Raw genomic sequence first — 23,776 nt, 5'->3', positions numbered from 1 at the left:
AAAAGTTCCTTATAACAGATATCAATTGAATTCAATAATTAAGTTATTTAAATTATGGATACACGGTTATCCAAAAAAAAAAAGGGGGTTGCATTCCCTGATACCTTAACGTTTGATGGCACTGGAGGCTAAAGAATAATCAGCTTCAAGTCATTACTTAAAAGATACTAAGAATGAAAAATAAATGTACATAACTACCAATTGGTTTGGAAAGCTTGTAATCTGTGTAGGTTCTTTTCACTTCCTAAACCCCAAAACATTTCAGTGCATTTTAATGCAATATATACTTGCCAATAGCCCAGCAATCATGCTCTACTGATAGGGTAGCAAGCATGTATAATTAACAGTTTGGTAGGGAGACGGATTTCAGTATCAGCCTTCCAAGTGATGAAAAGTAAGTAGTTACATACACCTTGACTATGGCCATTTAAAAGGAATGAATTCCATTAGGATTTCTCTCTGAACTGCTTTAACTTTTCTGATGTGATTGGGTGCATGCAATAGGGGAACACTTTCTGTGGTATTTCCATGTATCCAGGAAATCCTGACATTTCAGAGACTCCAATGATTAATCACCCCAGAAATATGCATACGTAAGAGGGCGTGCCTAGCAGTTAAATAGTTAATAGCTTCAGAGTCTATTAAGCAGAGTTTCCCTATTGAATTCCATAAGGGATCTTTCCAATTGACATCAAATTATTGTGGCTTAGCAAAGAAAACCTCTGAAATAGAAAAAGTCTATAGATAGACAAACAACAAGCTTAGAGCAAGATGAAACCCACTGGGTGTTTCACTGCACATCCATTATGATTTAAGTCATTAACATAGCTTCCAGCAATGTAACCAAGTCAGGTACCCACTATGACTAAAGAAAAACAGTGGTCTTGACGTCTGGTAAGCACTCACTTTCTGCATTGTACTGAATACTCTGCAGACAGGATATAACTTTATAGTGAAATGATAAACTTCTTTTGTGCACTTCATACAGGGTTCACTAAATTCTTTAAGTACCACGACACTGCATACCACAGCACACTGTTCATAGACAGACTGGCCAGCTCTTGTTCCTGGTGTCAGCATGTACTGTACAGTGTATGTCCATAAATTCATATGAATGTAATTTAGGGGACACTGAATTTGAAGGCATTTTAAAGAACACTGCATTGCATAAGAGCATTGCATTTTTGTATCTAATTATAGATTTAAAAGCATCTGCAAATAAATCTGGAAAATTATTTAACTGGAATAAAAAGCAATCACATGAAGTTCAGAAGTATTGTATGCAAATCATGACAAATTTGTAATCACAGAATTTATTTTATAAATATACCTATCCAACAAGCAACAATCACTTTTGCACCACTGCAAAAGTAAAGATAATTTATGAAAGATTCTGGGGCAAGGAGACTCATGAATTAGGCGACAAGCTTTAGCTTTATTGTACACTGTACTTTTCCCTACCCTCGAAAGTTTATCTACTGTTCTTCCCATCCTACACCCAGAGGTTGGAGATTTCTTTGATCTCTTCGTTGGTGATTAATTCTTTCCATCCAATGGCAAGGATCTTTCATAGGCACTTATTTTTGAAGGAGTCTAGTTTTTGTCCAGTGTTTTGATAGATCTCCAGCTCTCACAGCCATATGTTAGCACTGAGATTATGTTTGAATTGAAAATGCTCAGTTTTGGTCTGATATACCTTTGATTTCTCAGTTTTTTTCTAGTATCTCTGATTTCCATGTTGAGTTTAGTAACTGCTGTGGACACCTTTCCTATCTAAAAAAACAACAAGGAGCCTGGTGGCACCTTAAAGACTAAGATTTATTTGGGCATAAGCTTTCATGGGTAAAAAACCACTTCTTCAGATGCATTTCTATCTAAATGTTACTTCCTTCTCAAGGTCTCCATTGGCTAGTATGCTGCTGCCCAGGAACTGTTCTTTTTGTTTTTGCCTTCTACTGTGATGATGATGCTTGACATCTACGTTTTGAGGATGTTTGTTTTGGTGTAGCTAATTTTGAACCATGCTTGGCCTACTGTTTTTGCCATGTTATCTGTCTTGGAAGCTTTAAGGCAGTGATGCTCTGTAGTGCAACATCACTGGCAAAGTCTAGATCTTCTAGGCATTTGCTATCTACTCACATTGCTAACACCCTTCTTCATTACCCAGTCTATCGCAATGCCAAACAGTGGACATAACGCACTACATAGTGTTATCTGCTCTGTTTCATTACTGTTTCAGATGCCTCAAAATAGGAACTACAGGCAATGATAAATGGATTGAAAGGTTATCAAGGTTTCACTCTTTCCACAAACACTATTAGCTACTTCCCACAGCAATAGACCTGGATCCATAAGACAGGTGTCTCCAAGCCACATCCTGTATTATGGTAAAAGTGAGGTGGCTATTTTGTGCTCTCTCTAGTAAGATCACCATTAGACCAAAGCTGTACTAAATCACGGCTATGGTCCTTTCTATAGTAACACACCTTTTCTTAAGAGTGAGGGCCAAGAAGTCAGACACTGGAGAGCTTGTACGCAGTGTAGTTGTAACCATGTCAGTCCCAGGATATTAGAGAGACTAGGTGGGGGAGGTTGGGTCCACTAAAAGATATTATCTCACCCACTTTCTCTCTAATTGGAGATCTTACAAGTTTAGTAGATGATTTAGTCCCCAAAGACTTAGACATAAGCACAGATTTATCACACCATATATGATTGAGCTTGGGAGCAGATGGTCTCAAGTATAATTTTATTTTTGAAAGATGTCCAATAAGCCCTACTAACCATTTACCTTGAATGAGAACTAAGATACATTTTTCTTAATTCATCCATTCCACTCAGGAAATATGATCCTTCCCACCAAGGCTCACAGGTGTCAACTCTCTCCCAGTTCCTCACAGTTAACACAAGTTAGCAGCCAACATTAGACCAAAATGAAGCAGGGCTATACTCTGAGAAGGTGTACATAATTTTAAGGAAGAGCTGAAGACCTGATCAAGCTATTCAGAATTATGAATAACCCACAGCTTGAACTTCAAATTTGATGCATGTTCTATTTCACAACCTCCAAAATCAGTGATAATCCTGCCACTCTGATGATCCCCAAATTTCACTTATTTAAATAGTGAACCTTCCACTTTACACACCATCACTCACTTGTTCCCCAGGAGACACAGCCGGTCTCTCCATTTCCAATTTGTTAACTGCTGCTCTCACTGCTCCTGCTCAGCACCTCAGTTACCAATGATGTACGGTAGTAAGTTTTCAAATACAAAAGCTCTAGACTAGAGGTTTCAAACTGCTAGCCTGCAGGCCAGATTCAGTTTCTGCAGAACATAAGCATTCATTTTTTCAGATGTTTCTAGGCATTATGGTTGCAAAGAAAGCCTTTCAAAGATATTCTTTGAGATGTGTGGTCCCTATCTGTATGCTACTGTGGGTACACATGTGCTCCACATGACCAGAGTTGGAGAATTTTGAAAGTGGTGTCCATTGGTCCACACTTGGTGCCCTGGCTCACCTCAGGCCTCTCACCAAGGAGATAAAGGGCAGATCAGACCAACTGCCTCTCCAGTTCCTTCTCTACCATGAATCAGATAAGATTTGAAGCAGAGGGGAAGGAGGGCAGACAGTGGAATACAGATTGATTAGACAACACATCTCGAAGAAACTCCAGTTACAATGCTGCTACTGATGGTACCACTGGAGGAAAATCACAGCCTGAAGAAGGAATGGAAGACAAACTCCTTCCAAAGGACAGCTTCCTGGTGGAATCATAACCTCTCTCAAAAGGGAGGGGCCCAAAGGAGCAGGAGACTCCAGGTCTGGGAGAGCGAAGATGTCCTCAGGAGGACTGTAGGTCTCTGTTTCTGTTGCAGCTCCTGCGGTTCAGGCAGACAGGACTCTTCTCATGCTGGGAAGAACTCTCTGTGCAACGGCTAATGAAAACAAAAATAGAACCATGGATGATCGACGTTCTCAATCAATCTTTGTCGGTACCAGCGGATCCCATGTTTGTACTTGGGAGGTACCACAGGCATGGGCACCACCAGATTGTGATCCAGTGTCAATGGAACATTAGACTGTGGGCTCTTATTGTGCCTCAGACTTAGGATGTCCTAAATTCTCTTGAGCTGAGCTAGTGCTTGGTTTAGGCAGGGCTGGATCAGACCTGCTCAAAGTGGATTTGGAGGAAGACTTAGCCTCATGCTTAGGAGAATGCTCTCTGCTCTCCCAACAAGACCCGGCCAAGAGCAGACTCTGCTCCTGATTTGGACCTTGTGGCAGGAGGCATTGTCTTTGCTGAGTCAGGTAAATATACAGGGGGTGCCCGAGCTTGGGTTTAATTGTTGCCTCATGGCCTTTTCCATTAGGTGCTTCCTAAGGCAAAAGTTCCCACCCTTCCCAGCCATAGCTAAGAAACAAACTAGCCCTTACTGTTAGAGAAAGTGGAAAACATGACCCGAGCATACCCTAAAGGCCCAAAAAAACATAAGGCAAGTAATTCTATTTGTGTAATTCTCATGACTTATGCTCCAATCCTATGATTTACTCAGCACAAGCAGACCTGTGCCCCACTGAAGTCCTGAACAAAGTAGTTTTGATTATCTACTATTTATTGTTTTGTTTCAAACACTTCATCCCAGTCTTTCTGCAGAGTGAAACTACATGCAGCAAAAACCGAAAGCAAAAACATCCGAAGGCTAGTTGCCAAGGAATCATAAGAGATCCACATCTCAGAGTCCCAAAGTTCATTAAGAGTTCTAGTAGCACAGCATACAAATCCCACTGGTAATATCTATAAGGAACGTACTCCAGGAACATCAAACAGTGGGTGAAGAAAATTCAAGTTCACTAGTCACCAATTAAGTTCGCATCTATCATTCTCAAAAGGTCACAGGCTAAATAGAGATGTCTATCTCAAGACATTCCAAAATCTGACCGCACCATCCATCCAGAAGGGCATATTGTCTGGAATACTGTCAACTCACCTATGCTTTTAAAAGTGAAATTTACCACCCATTACTTATATTATGAAAATGCTGTCTTCTTGCAAGCCAGGGGTAGTAGCACCTACAAGCCCTTGACATGACCAAGACTCTATTTTGCTAGGTGCTTTACGAACACAGAATAAAAAGACAGTACCTACCCCAAAAAGTTCACTTGGATTGTAAAGTGTTAACCCACCATAAATTAATAGTTTAGAAACCTATACTGTTTTCCTTGCCTCTCAACCACACACTCAAACTGTATTGGTATAGTGAGGATTCCATCTCCTCAGTAGTGTAGAATCTTAAATTAGATGCACTATGTCATTTCTGTTCCTATTAAAAAGTTCAAACTGAAGTTTTGGTCGGAGTGTCAATACTGAGTTAAAAAGGCACTTAAAGATTTTAAACTTCCAGAACTATGGCTCTGACTTGGAGAATTTCAGCACTAACAGGTTTGGAAAAAAGGGAAAAACAAACAAAAAAACAGATACCAGCTTTTGTAGCCCCGTGATTTTAAAAAGGCCACCACCAACACCAGCCCACTTGAGTCACATGATATGGTTACACAACTGTTAGTTTAGGGGCTAAGACTTACAACTCCTGTGGATCAAGTTCAAGATGTAGAATAATGGAAAGGTTTTGTACTGTGAGCGTGCACACACGCGTGCACACACACACAGTGCCTAAACAGACAATAGTGGGCATCAAGCCCCCAAGCAACGGACTTCCCTGTCACCAGGATATCACTTCACAAAGAACTCCAGAGGTAGATCAGCTCTTGAGTTTATTCACTCATGCATGCCCAGATACAATAATCTCTTCTAATCCAGGTTAAAAACAGACTGTACTGGAAAGCCAGCACTGCATTTCCTTATATGATCTTTAGATGGATAATTCATTTTAGTTTAGATTCTCAATTGAAAATAACTGGGTTTCCCTTAACAGTGAACTGCATTACAGGAAACCTGTTGTCACTTTACTTCCCCACTGCACAATAGTTTGAGAGATGTAGGAACTTCCTGCAAGACGCACTCAGGACTGCTGCACTACTATGCCTCTAGAGGCAGGATTTAAGAAAGAGAGGAATACTACTTTCTGCAAATGGACAGTTTTGTAATTGACCTCAAGTTTTAAATGCAACTTGTCAAAGGACTTTTTTTTTTTTAAACTGCCCTCCCCACCCTTATGTATAAAGGCAGCCTGAAAGGTTTGGGTTTTTTTTAATCTTAGAAATATCAGGAACATGAAGTCTGGCCTTCCCAGGATTTGCTGGAGACATTCCGGGGGGGGGGATATCTCACAAAGCAGCACAGTGACAGGTTTCAGAGTAGCAGCCGTGTTAGTCTGTATTAGCAAAAAGAAAAGGAGTACTTGTGCATCTGATGAAGTGAGCTGTAGCTCACGAAAGCTTATGCTCAAGTAAATTTGTCAATCTCTAAGGTGCCACAAGTACTCCTTTTCTATAACCACAGTGGGAGCTCTCACACCTTACTTGAAGGGACAGAATGCTTGATGCTCAAGATGTCTTTTCACCCAAGTGTTCATTAGGCAGCAGAATTTAGATGTTAAGAAAAAACAGTAACAAAGATTTAAATATGCCTCCTTTCTGCTGTTGAGCTTTCAGTCTCTTGACTCTTGTGATGTTATAATTTTGTTAGAATTCTGTTAGAAATTGGTTAAGAGACAACACTAATAAGAACTTCAAATTAGCCTGAGAGGAGCTCAGTGTAAGACACCTCCAATCTATAAGAGACAACAATTATATTTACAGTCTGATGTGGCAATAATTAACATGTATGAGAACAAGAGATCCTCAGCCACTGAACAGATAAAACTTTTGCTTTACCAAGATCCTCATACTGCACTCCAGGACTGGGCTTGCTACCCATAAAGCATGTGCTTCTGCCAAATCGAACCATGAAAAATCACCTGTGAAGACAAACTAAAAATCACTGTTTTCCCCTCAGAAAGTCTGATAGTAATTAAAGGATCATTAAATGTACTGTTATACCACAGAAAAATGAAAAGGTTAAAAAGCATCATTTAGAACAATCCTGATGAAACAGCTACATGATCACGAAGCATCTTAAGCTATGCTACGTGTACAACAAAAAGTAGGTCAGTAAATCAGATTCCTGAACTTCTGGGCAGCAGTTTCCAGAATTTGTTTCATTGCTCTGAATCTTGCTGAACAGCCAAACTGGAACAATACTTTTAAGCTTCAGCCCATCACAAATAGAGCATAATTAAGATTAGTCTTACTAACGCTATCCTGATATAGACCTAGTAATAGGACTAAAGAGTCCAGAGGAAAAAGGAACGTATGGAGGACAGCTCTGAAAATTTAACCTTCCATAAGACCTTGTAAGAACAGTTTAAAAAAAAGCCTCTCCAGCCACAGATCGAAGTTTTAAGATCAAACTTCAACTGCAATATCAATAAAAAGTTATGAATTATTTGTGAATGTTGTCATAAGTGAGGTTACTATGGTCAAAGGTAAACATATGCAAGTATTCATCTTAATCATCCTTTTGACATTTTATACAATTTGAATTCAGAGCTTCCATTTTGTACACTTATCCGTTTATGAAAATGTAAAAATGAATTTTGAAGTGAATCTTAAATACAGCTAATTAGAAATATATTCAACATTAACAGCATGTGGTAGGAATTGAACCTATTGGTTGGGAGGAATCTAAATGCACGAAGTTATTGCACTAAATCCCACTACTGTTTCTCCTCATTTTCTATTCAGGAAAGTAGTTTACTTTGAACAACAGCAACTCAGTTTCTCACAAAAAAAATCTGACAAGCTATTAAGGAGTTTCCCAAATTGTTATGAAGTACTCTCAGAATATCACTTTAAAAGATGCTACAAAAAAATTAGCAGCCAAGGGTTACTGCACAAGCAATTTTATCCTCTCAAATTGAGCTTCAAATGGGTAGCAGAGTTATCTATAAACAAAAGTATCTCATAGCAACTGCCAATACTTTTTTCCAAGCATTTACTATAAAAATCTAAATGTGTTCTGTTTTAGGGGTATTTTGTTTTAGAAACTACAGTGGATCTACTCATTATGACTCCAATCCAGTAAGACACTTAAGCAGGTGCATAACTAAACATGTGGGCAGTACCACTGCAGTCACATTACTCAGTGAGTCAAAATGCCTCAAGACTCTTGCAAGAAATTTCAGAAGCTATACAGAAAATAGAAAACATGAACAGGCAATGAAGGGAGTTGTGTCTTTCAACAAGAGGCTTGTCAGACCTGATGTGTGGAAGGAGGAGCTGTGTCACAATCAAGAATCTAAGGAAATGGAATGCACTCCAACAAGCAGAGCAAAGTCAGTATTGGGAATGCACTGGCACGAAGAGATTTCAGAATCAAAGAGTCAAACCTAAAACTAAGCTTCAGATAATGCACACACTGAGCTAATGTAAACAAAGTATTAAAATGAGCCAAGCATATAGCAATGTGCAGCACCACGGATAAAAAGGAATGTGATGTATTTTAAGTATGGAATGTTTAAACAGGACCAGCAGTACAGCTCCCTTACTAAAAGTGAACTTGTCCACTGCCTGTATTAAAAAAATGCATACGAGTTTACCATGTAAGTTACGTAGTATGATTCACATATGTATTTCAAGACTTTTCCCCTAATCACTTCTAAATCTAGTTTGAAGTATAACTGGATAATCCCGACACTTCTAGAAAGGACAAGAGTCTGGTCCTTCTAGTTGTATATGGTACATACAGCTCAAGTTAAGCAGGTTGTATGCATGCGATGCATGACATGGATCTGTCATGTTACAGCAGATGAAATATAAACATGTACTTAAATATGTATAGTCACCTTCTACATGCATACAGAATTTGACAGTAATCAGATTTTCAAGTCAGGAGGACAGTGAAAGAACCATCCTCCTAGCCCTAAAAGTTACTTTATCATCAGTCCTTTATCCGCAACAAGCTTGTGACATCACAAACAAAGACTGGGAGAACAAGACTCTTGTAGCTTTACAGGAAGGTGGAAGCTTCATCACTACCATACCCTCTTCAAAGCAATTATGAATAGAATCATAGAATATCAGGGTTGGAAGGGACCTCAGGAGGTCATCTAGTCCAACCCCCTGCTCAAAGCAGGACCAATCCCCAACTAAATCATCCCAGCCAGGGCTTTGTCAAGCCTGACCTTAAAAACTTCTAAGGAAGGAGATTCCACCACCTCCCTAGGTAACGCATTCCAGTGTTTCACCACCCTCCTAGTGAAAAAGTTTTGCCTAATATCCAACCTAAACCTCCCCCACTGCAACTTGAGACCATTACTCCTCGTTCTGTCATCAGCTACCATTGAGAACAGTCTAGAGCCATCCTCTTTGGAACCCCCTTTCAGGTAGTTGAAAACAGCTATCAAATCCCCCCTCATTCTTCTCTTCCGTAGACTAAACAATTCCAGTTCCCTCAGCCTCTCCTCATAAGTCATGTGTTCCAGTCCCCTAATCATTTTTGTTGCCCTTCGCTGGACTCTCTCCAATTTTTCCACATCCTTCTTGTAGTGTGGGGCCCAAAACTGGACACAGTACTCCAGATGAGGCCTCACCAATGTCGAATAGAGGGGAACGATCACGTCCCTCGATCTGCTGGCAATGCCCCTACTTATACAGCCCAAAATGCCATTGGCTTTCTTGGCAACAAGGGCACACTGTTGACTCATATCCAGCTTCTCGTCCACTGTAACCCCTAGGTCCTTTTCTGCAGAACTGCTGCCGAGCCATTCGGTCCCTAGTCTGTAGCAGTGCATGGGATTCTTCCGTCCTAAGTGCAGGACTCTGCACTTGGCCTTGTTGAACCTCAGATTTCTTTTGGCCCAATCCCCTCATTTGTCTAGGGCCCTCTGTATCCTATCCCTACCCTCCAGTGTATCTACCTCTCCTCCCAGTTTAGTGTCATCTGCAAACTTGCTGAGGGTGCAACCCACACCATCCTCCAGATCATTAATGAAGATATTGAACAAAACCGGCCTGAAGACCGACCTTTGGGGCACTCCACTTGATACCGGCTGCCAAGTAGACCTGGAGCCACTGATCACTACCTGCTGAGCCCAACAATCTAGCCAGCTTTCTACCCACCTTATAGTGCATTCATCCAGCCCATACTTCTTTAACTTGCTGACAAGAATACTGTGGGAGACAGTGTTAAAACCTTTGCTAAAGTCAAGGAACAACAAGTCCACTGCTTTCCCCTCATCCACAGAGCCAGTTATCTCGTCATAGAAGGCAATTGGCAAGTCATGCCTGACTAATCTCTTGGTGAATCCATGCTGACTGTTCCTGATCGCTTTCCTCCCCTCTAAGTGTTTCAGAATTGATTCCTTGAGGACCTGCTCCATGATTTTTCCAGGGACTGAGATGAGGCTGACTGGCCTGTAGTTCCCAGGATCCTCCTCCTTCCCTTTTTTTAAAGATGGGCACTACATTAGCCTTTTTCCAGTCATCCGGGACTTCCCCCGATAGCCATGAGTTTTCAAAGATAATGGCCAATGGCTCTGCAATCTCATCTGCCAACTCCTTTAGCACTCTTGGATGCAGCGCATCCAGCCCCATGGACTTGTGCTCGTCCAGCTTTTCTAAATAGTCCCGAACCACTTCTTTCTCCACAGAGGGCTGGTCACCTCCTCCCCATGCTGTGCTGCCCAGTGCAGTAGTCTGGGAGCTGAACTTGTTCGTGAAGACAGAGGCAAAATAAAGCATTGAGTACATTTGCTTTTTCCACATCCTCTGTCACTAGGTTGCCTCCCTCATTCAGTAAGGGGCCCACGCTTTCCTTGACTTTCTTCTTGCTGCTAACATACCTGAAGAAACCCTTCTTGTTACTCTTAACATCTCTTACTAGCTGCAACTCCAGATGTGACTTGGCCTTCCTGATTTCACTCCTGCATGCCCGAGCAATACTTTTATACTCTTCCCTGTCATTTGTCCAATCTTCCACTTCTTGTAAGCTTTTTTGTGCTGAAGATCAGCAAGGATTTCACTGTTAAGCCAAGCAGGTCACCTGCCATATTTACTATTCTTTCTACACATTGGGATGGTTTGTCCCCGTAACCTCAATAAGGATTCTTTAAAATACAGCCATCTCTCCTAGACTCCTTTCCCCCTCATGTAATTCTCCCAGGGGATCCTGCCCATCAGTTCCCTGAGGGAGTCAAAGTCTGCTTTTCTGAAGTCCAGGGTCCGTATTCTGCTGCTCTCCTTTCTTCGCTGTGTCAGGATCCTGAACTCGACCATCTCATGGTCACTGCCTCCCAGGTTTCCCTCCACTTTTGCTTCCCCTACTAATTCTTCCCGGTTTGTGAGCAGCAGGTCAAGAAGAGCTCTGCCCCTAGTTGGTTCCTCCAGCACTTGCACCAGGAAATTGTCCCCTACACTTTTCAAAAACTTCCTGGATTGTCTGTGCACCGCTGCATTGCTCTCCCAGCAGATATCAGAGTGATTGAAGTCTCCCATGAGAACCAGGGCTTGCGATCTAGTAACTTCCGTGAGTTGCCAGAAGAAAGCCTCGTCCACCTCATCCCCCTGGTCCGGTGGTCTACAGCAGACTCCCACCATGACATCACCCTTGTTGCTCACACTTCTAAACTTAATCCAGAGACTCAGGTTTTTCTGCAGTTTCATACTTGAGCTCTGAGCAGTCATACTGCTCCCTTACATACAGTGCAACTCCCCCACCTTTTCTTCCCTGCTTGTCCTTCCTGAACAGTTTATATCCATCCATGACAGTACTCCAGTCATGTGAGTTTTCCCACCAAGTGTTATTCCAATCACATCATAATTCCTTGACTGTGCCAGGACTCCCAGTTCTCCCTGCTTGTTTCTCAGGCTTCTTGCATTTGTATATAGGCACTTGAGATAAACCTGCTGATTGTCCCTTTTTCTCAGTATGAGGCAGGAGCCCTCCCCTCTCGCGCGCTCCTGCTTCCTCCAGGTATCCCACTTACCTCAGGGCTTTGGTCTCCTTTCCCCGGTGAACCTAATTTAAAGCCCTCCTCACTAGGTTAGCCAGCCTGCTTGCGAAGATGCTCTTCCCTCTCTTCGTTAGGTGGAGCCCATCTCTGCCTAGCACTCCTCCATCTTGGAACACCATCCCATGGTCAAAGAATCCAAAGCCTTCTCTCCGACACCACCTGTGTAGCCATTCATTGACTTCCACAATTTGACAGTCTCTACCCAGGCCTTTTCCTTCCATGGGGAGGATGGACAAGACCACCACTTATACCTCAAACTCCTTTATCCTTCTTCCCAGAGCCACGTAGCTATTAGCCTCATCATATTCCCAAGTACTAATTTAGCCATATGCACAGGAGTTTGCCAGAAGCTGGGAATGAGCGACAGGGGATGAATCACTTGATGATTACCTGTTCTGTTCATTCCCTCTTGGACACCTGGCACTGGCCAGTGTCAGAAGACAGGCTACTGGGCTAGATGGACCTTTGGTCTGACCCAGGACGGCCATTCTTATGTTCTGAGTTAGGACAAAGGCTGATTTTAAAATGGTCCTCTTGAATTTTGCAATATTGGAATGCTGCAATAAACATCTACAAGTTTTGGTGAAGCACTTATGTACAGGTGAGAGCTTATCACCAGACAGATCACCAACTAAACAAGAAAAACTACACTAGTACCACATGAGTCAACAGGACTACTCATATGAGTTAAATTATTCACACGCGTAAATGTTTGCAGAATAGGAAAAATTATCTGTGCTTACTTGAAAGCTTCCTTTCTTCACATAATAAAGTCCACAGATCCAGTACAATGGGTACTTCAGCCTGCTTGCAACTTGGGGCACAACCAGACCTGTCACTCACCAGCAGCAGGGAAACACTCTGGCACTGAAGCTCCCCACCAGTTGAGATAGATTCCATAGCCAAGATAATTCCATTCTATTCTCCTAAATTACAGATTGTATTCAATACACTTTGAGGAAAGAGTATGATTTTTCCTAATGCAGACCATGGGAAATTCCCACTACTGAAACAAACCCAAGTCTCTGGACATCAGTTCTCATCTCTATTTGGGATGATCGGTATCTCCTGGGCAAGAACCTTATTACTTGGAGAGGCCATTTTCAGGTAAGTATAGATAAGTGTTCCTATTCTTCATCATTCTGTGGTCCACAGATCAATAAAAATAAAAATGGATCTTCACACCCTGTGCCTCCAGGGTGGGAAGCAGGTTTATCCTTAAATACAGGCATCTAAATAAGGTATTTTATATATCCTCCATCTTCATCTGGGTACTAAGGCATGGAGAAGACTTCTACCAAAAGTATGGCTTTGGCCGAAGACTAGATGACTGACAGATTCTTGGTAAATTTATGTACTGACGGACACCTAGCAGGTCTCAGTACAGGAGAATGTACTTCTCTTCCCTTAGACTGTCAGTGCTCCAAAGGTGCAGACTTTGACACTTATCAGAAGGAAGAATATTTCTTGAATTTACTTTGGGAATGAATGCTGAAACATCTGGGAGATCGGCTTGTCTTAATTAAAAGTACAACACTAGGCGTCTCATTTCAGAAAGCTCCTAATTTCAAAACTTGTCTGACTGGAGATCACTATCAGGAAGTCTACTTTGATAGCATGAGGATACCTCTTAGAGAGATTCCATCCGGATAGTTCTGTAAGGAACAGAATGAGGTTCCAAGATCATGCATAGGGAAGGAGGCACCTGAGCTCTGCAGTCCAAAGTGTGGCTGCTAAAGCGGGCTCTAGGGACTTAGGCACAATCTTCCATCTGGCAGGCTGCCCTTCCATTATCACTCCTCTCATGAAGCTGCTTACCCCTTGAGGCAGTTTCTCCAACCCTGCCTGCCTCGTGTCTGCACAGCTCCAGTGAAAGACTTGATAAGGGGGTGAAGCCAGAGACCACCTCTGGCTCTTGGCCTACCTCTTTCCTTGAAGCTTGTAGGGACAGCAGCTGCTTCAAATGCCTCAGAAGGAGAAGCAACGCTGAGAGGGCAATCTCCCCAAAAGGAAAATGCAGTCCTGGAACACCACTAAGATTGACAGACACTGAGCCCCAACTGCTATCAGAAATTTAAAATAAAACTTGGAATTTCCCTCAGAAAAGCCCTACAGCTGACTGCTGGGGAGACAAAACTATAGGGCAGAGGCAGCAGGTTTGCATAACCCCCATCTGTCTGATATGGAGGAGGTCCACTGGAGGCAAATTAACAATTCAGTCATTTAAGCTCCTTAGTATTCCTGTTTGATAAGAGGGTTTTAAATAAGAGCTCTAACACTGGTCATTAATATTTGAATGAAACATTACTATGATTTGTTTACAGAATGGTTTTAAATTACATAAACCTTCCCTTTAAGCACAGTGAAAACTTTTAAATTTCAACTTCAGTGCTGGTGTAACTTCACTTCACTAAAGGCTCTTGTTCTTGAGAGAATTTTCACCTCGCTGCAGAGCCATACTGTGTTTTTACTTACACTGGATGTACAAAAATAAGACGCCCAAGAGAACAGATGCCTCTGAGACACGAGATGTGATATTCTGAACCTCTTTTTAGCACCAGACGACAAATATTGTGAAAGGCGCCTTTGGTAATGAAATCAACTCACTGAACACCCAGTTAAAATCCGGGGACTTAGAGTAAACGTTGCTTGCAACCAAAAAGCTAAGACATTAAGAAAAAACAAGATACAGTCTTCCAACAAAAACGCTGCACACAGTAAGTACAGTTCAGGGGTGTTTTCAGAAGGAGAAATGCAAGAAGTTCAATTCCTTACAGAAACATTTTTCAAAATAAATGGGATGTGACTTTAGCACATGCTAAAGATTAAGCAAGTAAACTAAAATAGTGCCCGAGATTAGACACTTACTAAACCAATGGATTTTCACAAGTGCCAAGTGTGATGGATGTGGAATTGCTATGTAATCTAATACAGAGATTAAGATTTTATGTACGCTATGTGTGACCTGGTCAGTGACGAGAAATTATAACCCAATATACAACAATACTTTCTGGATAAACGTATTATCTAGCTTATTAGGGAGCTGTGAGAAAAACAAACAGGGAAGCAACACAATGGATCCAGATAAGCAACCTCTGAGCAGAAACTTGAGGGCAATTACAAGACAACATGGGAAACTATTAGCTCTGAAGATTCTACATCATGTCTCCCATGAAGATGCAAGCCTTCTTTTGCCAAGCTAGAAACCCAATGATCACAAACACTTAACAGTTAAAAAGTCCTTCTCGGGAGAGGAGAGGTCAACCATCAGGGGGACAGGTTGACAGAGAAGCTGTGGAGGAGTCTGAAAGAGCTGTCTCTTCCCAAACATCCAGAGAATGGGAAGCCTTTGGAAAAGGCAGGCATGCAGAGAAACTGGTTTATTGTTTGCAGTCTGTCAAATGTTTTTGTTCAAAATAAATGCTGTAAGACAACTGTTGGGTCACTGGATGCCATTGTCATTGCTCCTGGAGGGAACAGATCTTCAGTGCCTGCAGTCAAGTCAGGCCTGCTGCAGTAATCATGGTTAATACCAGGGGACTGCAGTTCAAGGGTGATTTGAGAATGGGAGAATCATGATTCCACCTTGAGTCATGATGTATACAGCAGTAGTTCTCAACCAGAGGCTCCTTTGGGGGGGGCCATGAGCAGGTTTTAGGTGGGCCGCCAAGCAGGGCCACTGCAGCCCAGGACAGAAAGCCAAAGCTCCACCAAGCAGGGCTGGAGCCTGGGGCCCCGTCACCTAAGGCTGAAGCCAAAGCCTGAGCAACTTAACTTTGTGGGGTCCTCTGTGGTATAGGGCCCCAGACAATTGCCCTGCTTGCTACTCCCTAACACTGGCCCTGGCTTTTATATGCAGAAAAACAGTTGTGGCACAGGTGGTCTAGCTGTGGCGTTTTTATAGCATGTGGGGGGGGGACAGACTCAGAAAGAAAAGGGTTAAGAACCCCTGGTCTAGAGGCCTGAAACCTATGGGGTGCACTCCAAGAGAACACCAGGTGCAATTAGTCTCGTAACCCGAACACCAAACACCCACCATTCCCATTGAAGTCAATGACAGCTACCGGTCCTTAGTGCCGATGAAAAATCAGGGTATGTGGTTAGGCTCCCAAGTTTGGAAACTTTGGCCACAATATTTCACACCTGTTTAGCATTCTATATCTACACAATATATGACAGCTTAATAAAATGGCCATTTGCCTACTATTAATTCAAGTTACCATCCTAAACATCAATAAGAAAATAGCTAATTGGTCACACACAACCCCCTAAAAATATGCAGGAGTTTGAGAGATTGTTTTTTCTTTGTTTTTCCCCCCAGAGAGTGTCAGGATTTCAGCCCACTGGAATTTGAAACTAGGTTAATAATGGAAAACTTTACTGTGCCATTTTAAATGTAATCTTATTAGACAGGAATGACAATTTCCAGGGTAAGCTGCATGCATTGCAGAAGAAGCCCACCAGTATGCTTACAAGTTGCATTCTGATACTTTCAGAAACAAAGTTCTTATGTTAAGAGTTCAAAAATTAGAGCCATTGTCCTTACAATAACATATCTAAGTATTATCTTCATCTCAGTTGTGATTTTGGCTAAACAGTGACTAGACTTAATTTCTACTCACCTATACAGTTTTTACTGAAGGCAGAAAATACCTGAACTGAAAGGATTCAGTAGCTTGTAGAAAAAGAAAACTCTGGAACATGTCACTGTTTTACCTTTGGACAACTACTACTTTATCACGATGTAATTGCTTTTTATTTAATGCAGGAAGGCCTTATTGCTACAGTTTAATTTATATTTAATTGTTTTGTTCACTCACGTTCTGAATATTTCTGTCATCTTTACCATGGATGAAAAATAAGCCTCACCATAAGAGAGCTCCTGATAATATTTACTAATTAAAACCATTCCAATAAGGTTTGTGGAACTCTATTTTTGTTTGGTTGGTTTTTTTGGGTGGTCATCCTGAGTAAATCCACCCAGAGGAATGGCAATCAACGTGACGAAGCGGGACTGTTCTTAATGTTTCCTCTGAATATTGTGGGGGTGCCTCAGTTTCCCCTATGCAGTTCTTAAGTTATCTAGGTGGTGGGATAAGGGTGTATGATCGTTGCAGAGCCCTAGAGGGCAGGTACGTGCAGGGGTCTGGACACAGAATGGCCAACACCCTGTTTTCCGGCAACTGATGGCCTGGCCCTTCCCCCCTGCAAGGTGAGAGCTAAAGGGTTGGAGAACAAAGGAATCAGGTGACCTCCTGGCCCGGAAAGGGACAAAGCCCAGAGGAGGAGGGGCTGGAGAGAGTTTCAGTTGGGGCTGGTTGGGGACATGGAGTGAAGGGCAGACATGGCTGTCTAGCTCACTGCCCCCCAAAATGGACCCAGCTGAGGGGTCCTGTTCTCTGCACCTACAAGCTCTGGTTTAGACCATGTTCCTGTCGTCTAATAAACCTCTGTTTTACTGGCTGGCTGAGAGTTACGACTGACTGTGGAGTTGGGGTGCAGGACCCTCTGGCTTCCCCAGGACCCCGCCTGGCCGGACTCACTGTGGGAAGCGCATGGAGGGGCAGAGAGGATGCTGAATGCTCTGAGGTCAGACCCAGGAAGGTGGAAGCTGTGTGTCCTGCAGACAGTCTGCTCACAGAAAGGAGACTTCCCCAGAGTCCTGACTGGCTTTGTGGGGAGCAGTTCCAGAGCATCGCCCAGGGACTCCGTGACAAATGGCAATCAAGAACTCTCACCTTGCCATGCTAAAATTCAGAGTGCCACAAAAGAATTAAGTCGTCTGGAGGTGACTAGCTGGGGAAAATATACTTATCCACTGACTAAACTCCCACTGACAAAACTCCCACTGACTATGGAAGCAAAGTTAGGCTCCTTAATGTTTTATTTGCCAGAAAATAGTAGGCCAAACCTCAAGTGCTCACAAGTCTTACCACCATCCAATGGAGCTGAATGGCCTTGCACCTCAGAGGATCAAGCCGCACCCAACAATTCTTGATATAGTGTGATCATTCGGAACAGCCCAGCAGCCTGCTACATTGATGTAAGTTACTGTTAGTGAGAGCATTTGAAAGCACTCCCATCCACAATGGGAACGCCTGTTAAACATGGCTATTCAAGGGGGGTTCTTCTTCTCCCGCTCTGTTTATATTGACAAGACAGTTCTTAAAACTCTCAGACTAGCAGCAATAAAAGCCAATACCAGGAGAGTATAAAACAAGTTGAAACACTATTTCCCAGAGAGCTTGAGAGTATTATGCTGTGCTGGCAAATTCACAGTCAAGAAATAGAAGTAGAAAATGGAAATAAAAAAGTTCTACACTTATTTGCTTGTAAAGGATGATATAATACAACTCTAGGAAAAATCCATTCTGCATTAATGCAACAGTTCCCTAAACCCATTTCTTACAAAAATAGCAGAAATCTAGTGATTTGCTTATGAAGGGGAAAATGTTTTAGAAAGACTAAGTCAGAATTTAGGCCAGCTCTAAAGGCCAGCACCTCTATATCGCAAAGCACAACCATGTACCCTCTAGCATAGTTCTGTTGGTAGAATCACCAGCAGATTTCAAGATTGCTCTGCAGCTCAAAAATAGGATAGGGACAAAAGGTGAAATGACTGCATTTTCAAAGTGTGTACCAACAAAACAGATCTTTCCTTTTGTGATTTTTGCTTCTAAAACCAAAGGGTAGAGTTCTTAAGCAACAAGGCAGAAAAACTTTCACACCAGTAAAGTGTACCTAGCAATTTAGAAAAAAATGTTATAATTGTTCAATGGTGTTAAGGTTATAATTACTAACATTATCTCTCAAGAAGCTCAAATGATGCAGCTCACTGTATATAAAAGTTCAGGAAGTCTCCTTTGAATTGAAAGTTAGTTTACAGAAATCTCAGTTCTGGCAAGATTCCCATGAAGACATTCACACTCAAAACTCCCTAGAAAATCTCTTTGATGCAACACTGGCTTTTCTGCAGAAGTATTTTATTGGCATTATCAGATCTTGTTAAATTAGGAAAGGAATGAAAAATACAGTAGAAGGAAACTGAATATTCCAAAATTCCCAACCCCGTTAAAAGGTGAATAGAGTTGCTATTTTTCCCCTACAGATTTTAAGCAGTTTGAGATCCAAAATCAGTATTATCAGTTAAACTTCATTATATTAATATTTTAAAAGCCATTTCCCTGAGGCAGTTTGAGATCAGGCTTCTGTACTCCCTCCAAGAGAGAAGAGCTTTCCTGAACTACTTACTAGACGCTTGAGATGCGATCACCTCTCATGAGGGAAACAAACGAGATGTGGCCAGGAAGAAAAGAGAGAAGAGTTAAGAACTGTCTGAAGTACACTGAAAATTTTAAACTATACATAATTCATTAGTGAGCTAGGTTCCTAGATAGTTTAGAGGTGGTGAGGGATTTCCCACACAGACTGGAAAAGCAAGGCATCTTTCACAATACTCTTCACCAATTAACCTTTCCAAAATAAACATTTTAGACTAATTATTCCTGGTTTATTTTTAAAATCACATTTACTTGTCTTCTGAAAGTAATCAGAACTCCTGGCCATTTGTGGACAATGGAAATTACATAGCATTTTTCACTAGGGGTATTAACTTATGGCTCTGATCATTTATACCCTGCTTAAAAATCCCTTTCCTCAACTTGTTATGGTATTCTTCCTGAGTTCCTGTTCCAAACTTTTGTTTAGTGTTGTAATGCATGGTTAAACAGCTGCCATGTTCCACTCCAGAGGGGACAGAAGTGTCTCCTGTATATAGTGCCATATAAATACAGTATGGAAGTGCAACTACAGTTAATACACGTTACGTGCATCTGCCGAAAGAAAAACAAGCCCTTTGTCTTCTATACCACATTTCCCCAAATCAAGAGCTACTGAGAGTTTTATGGCAAATTTCCTCATACAAACTGAACAAGAATGGTGACTGACCCAGTCAACCTTCCATCCTTTCCCTATTGGCTTTTGTTTGAAATGCTTCGGCCAAAACTAATGAACTTTGACATTAGTTTAAAAAAAAGGTCACCACTGCTTCTCTCCATTTCAATAGTAAAGTAGTTCAAAGAAATCTTTTCCATGCTGAACCGTATCAAATACAGGCCCTGCTTAATATTACAGACTGTTTATTTATGCTCCCTGTTTATTTTGGCTTCAATCTTTGTACTGTACAAAATCCTGGACTGTGAAAAGAAAGAGATGCTTTCCCACATGTAGCAAAAAATTGTCCTATGGAAGTCTGTTTCTTCCACAACTTTACACCACTCCCCTTCTCGCCCACTCCAAGAAAAAGTGAGAGAATATATATATAAATTAGCACAATAACAAGTTATTCCATCATAAAACATCTTCAAAAAAATAAAGTACTTATGCTGAGGAAGTTTTATCAAGTGGCCAGAGCACAGGATTTGGAGTCAGGACCATGGTTCCATTTCTCCTCCTGCCACAGGCTTGCATGACCTTGTGAAGCCACTTTACCGCTGTGCTCCCATTTCTTTCTGTAAAAGATGGCTAACAACTTATGTGATACACAGGGGTGCTGTAAAGCTTAATTTATTAATATCTGCCAAGCACTCAAATCCTCAAAGGAAAGCTGGAAGTTAATCAGTATCTTTAGAGTAATACCAGAAATGGGAAAAATCTAAAATCCACTGTCATTCTGGAGCTCTTGACAGTTCTAAATGGTTATTTCTGGTTATCACTGTCATGTCAAAGAAGCTGATTATTTTTCCACAACTAAGCATTTGTTGCTAGCCGGGCAATTACTGCCAAAATGGATGTGTGCATACGAGCATCATTGTCCTTTCCTTTTAACACTACCTAGTGGGTTTCACTGAGCCCTCAAGCACCTTTTCACCAACAGCGTTTATTTAAAAAAAAAAAAAAAGATTTTGAAGGGACCCCATCAAGTTGAAGTCTAGTCATTTAAAAAAGTAGTTTAAATAACCCCAAGTAATACATCTGCCCTTTTTGCTCCCTTTCCAATTTGAGTATTTACAGTTATTTTACTAATTTTTAAACTATTTGTTTTTAAGTGAAAGGCTCACCAAGGGTTGACTATACAAGGGAAAGAATTGACTATACACAAACTCCTATCAAATGTACAAAGGAAACAAAGCAAAAAATGGAGAAAAATCATTTCTTTCCATTAGTGTAACAATAGGTAGTCAACCTCACCTCTGAAAATTTAGTTACCGATGGCCCTTTAATCAACTAGTTCTAAAAGGCTGAACAGTTGTACTAGCCTACTAGTGCTTTGCATAGTAGGCAAAAACCAGGCAAGTTACAAAACATTTTCAGCTGTAAACTAATAAAGGGAAGACAACCAACTAAGGCTGGTAGAACCCTACAACAATGGAAGAATGTAAAAAATTTGAGACTGCTCTGGTAAAAATCCACTTGTAATGGAGTTCGAGAAGAGAACACTGAGCCCTTGGAAAGCTAGAAAGAAAAACTGAAAAGTTGAAAAAACATTGGAGAAAACTGAGGGAGGGTTCACAGCACAGATACTCCAACATAGCCGTTTCAGCCTGCCATTTTGGAGTCCAATATAGGCGATAAGGTAGCACGTCCTATACAAAAGTTACATAAACACAACCCAACAACAGGCCGTTGCAAGTAAGTTTTCCACACAGAAACCAGCGAGAATGGACTTTCAGGCCTGATTCAATAGAAAACACTAAAAACGTTCAAAATACAGACTAAATTCCCTGGGAAATAAGGCATTTAAAGTGCAAGAGTTTCTCAAAATTGCAGTTTTGAGTTCTCCTCACCCATTACACTACAGACATCAAGATTCCACCCTCGCTGAATTCCACTTGCACCCAAGACAAGTTAAGAAGTCAGTTCAGAGCCCCAACACCTATGATACCAATGACAGTTCAGATATTGAGCGTAAGGTCATTTTCAGAAGACTTGACAAAATGTTTTGCTTATAAAAGTTCCATTCCTTTATTAAAATATTTGTATTAGCTTTATACTCAAATTCACATTATTACTTGAAGTTTAACATGTGACAACTGCACCAGAATAAGTGTCAGCTGGTAATATTCCCCTTAAGCGTGTCTATTCTATAGAGCTTGAAGAAAACAGCATAATGCTAAACATTTGAAAAATGAGAAGCAAAATGTAAACAATCTATAAACTGAACGTGTAAAAGAGAAGTCACTACACTGACCTAACACTGTCACCCCCCGTCACAGCATACATGTACCAGTTGGGTTATTGTTAACCTAATATCAAATCATTCATTTGAGGGGTTGCTTTTAAACAGGCAGAATTGGTTGAAATAAATACACACTCATAATTTAGAACATCCACAGTTTTTAATCTTGTTAAAGGAAAACAGTCAGGCAGTTTAGGTATCAAATTTAAGTTAGTAGAAAAGCAGTTTTACAAAAATCAAAAATATCAGAGATGATCTAATGTTTTTGGGAAGTGGTTTATATTGTTTTAAACACTCCAAAAAAAAAAAAAAAGGCATATATAGTTTGGATTGAAATAATCCCCTGAAAAGTGAGCAGTCAAAAATTGCAGTATTGCAGTAGTATGTGAAAACCAGAACTCTTCATTATCTAAACTGAGTGAATTGCCAAAGTTAACTTTGTCTTTGATTATTTTAACTTTAAAATGTTCACTTTTATTACAAGATATTTTCAGAAATACAAGTAAGGAATTCCTTTTTAAAGATGAGACTCAGCATTAAGAACTACTGTGAAAAGGATCCTCCCTACAGCTCACAAGGTCTAAAATGTGATAGAAAGCTTTTTAAATAATCTGTTTTTAGAAAAGGGTTAGTGACCATTGTGAACAACAGTTTTTACTGTCAAATACCAGTGCTTCATTTATACACAGAGTCACGACAAACAGCCAAGTAGTAACAAAGCCTTTTATACAAGTGAATTTTACGTATTTTTCCACAGACAGATTGACACAATCTGGTAACATGCATGCTGTTGACTTGCAACTCCTGTAAGTTTGTTACAATGCAATTCTGAGGAAGTCGAAACCGCTTTTCCCATAGGAATCAATGGTATGGGGGGGGTTGGTTCCTGAACCAAGGCTTGATACCACAATAACCCAGGTTTCAGAGTAACAGCCGTGTTAGTCTGTATTCGCAAAAAGAAAAGGAGGACTTGTGGCACCTTAGAGACTAACCAATTTATTAGAGCATAAGCTTTCGTGAGCTACAGCTGTAGCTCACGAAAGCTTATGCTCTAATAAATTGGTTAGTCTCTAAGGTGCCACAAGTCCTCCTTTTCTTTTCACAATAACCCAGATTTTTGTACTAAGTAAATTATAGATGACCCACGTTGCAACATCCGTGTATTTACTGTGCACTGTATTTTGTAAGCAGCATTCTAACGAACATATCGAGGCACATGTGCTGCTCCGAATGCTGGCAATGCAGGCTCAGAAAGCCAGGGAGAATGGCAAACATGCTGAGCCACAGCCAATCACTGTTCAAGCTTTCTGACTGGCTGAGCCCGGGACTGGGAGCCAATCAAAAACATGCAGCAACCCTACCTGGCAACAAGCTACGCTGCTGCCTCAAAACCAATCAGAAGCAACCCCTTCCAGCTCCATACCAGTATAACCCAAGAAGTGATTGCAAGCAAACTTTATGCAGATCCAGCATCGTAAGAGCAAAACAAGCAGTCAATTGGAAAGTGTCATTAGTGGCGTCCGACTTAAGCTGGGCGTTGTAAGTCCAAGGACTCCTTGTACTCTCACTCAGAAATGCAATCTAT

At 41.2% G+C, this 23,776-nt stretch overlaps 1 protein-coding gene across 1 annotated transcript in view; it reads right to left on the bottom strand.

Moving 5' to 3' along the window:
* The window catches only part of ELL (elongation factor for RNA polymerase II), an 87,863-nt gene that overhangs the window by 49,888 nt on the left and 14,199 nt on the right, over positions 1-23,776 (bottom strand). The gene's annotated exons all lie outside the window — the stretch shown is intronic.

This window comes from Lepidochelys kempii, chromosome 25 (genome assembly GCF_965140285.1).
Source record: "Lepidochelys kempii isolate rLepKem1 chromosome 25, rLepKem1.hap1, whole genome shotgun sequence".
NCBI lineage: Eukaryota > Metazoa > Chordata > Testudines > Cheloniidae > Lepidochelys > Lepidochelys kempii.
The sequence above is the reverse complement of the archived record's forward strand: the minus strand, read 5'-3'. Positions and strand labels throughout refer to the sequence as shown.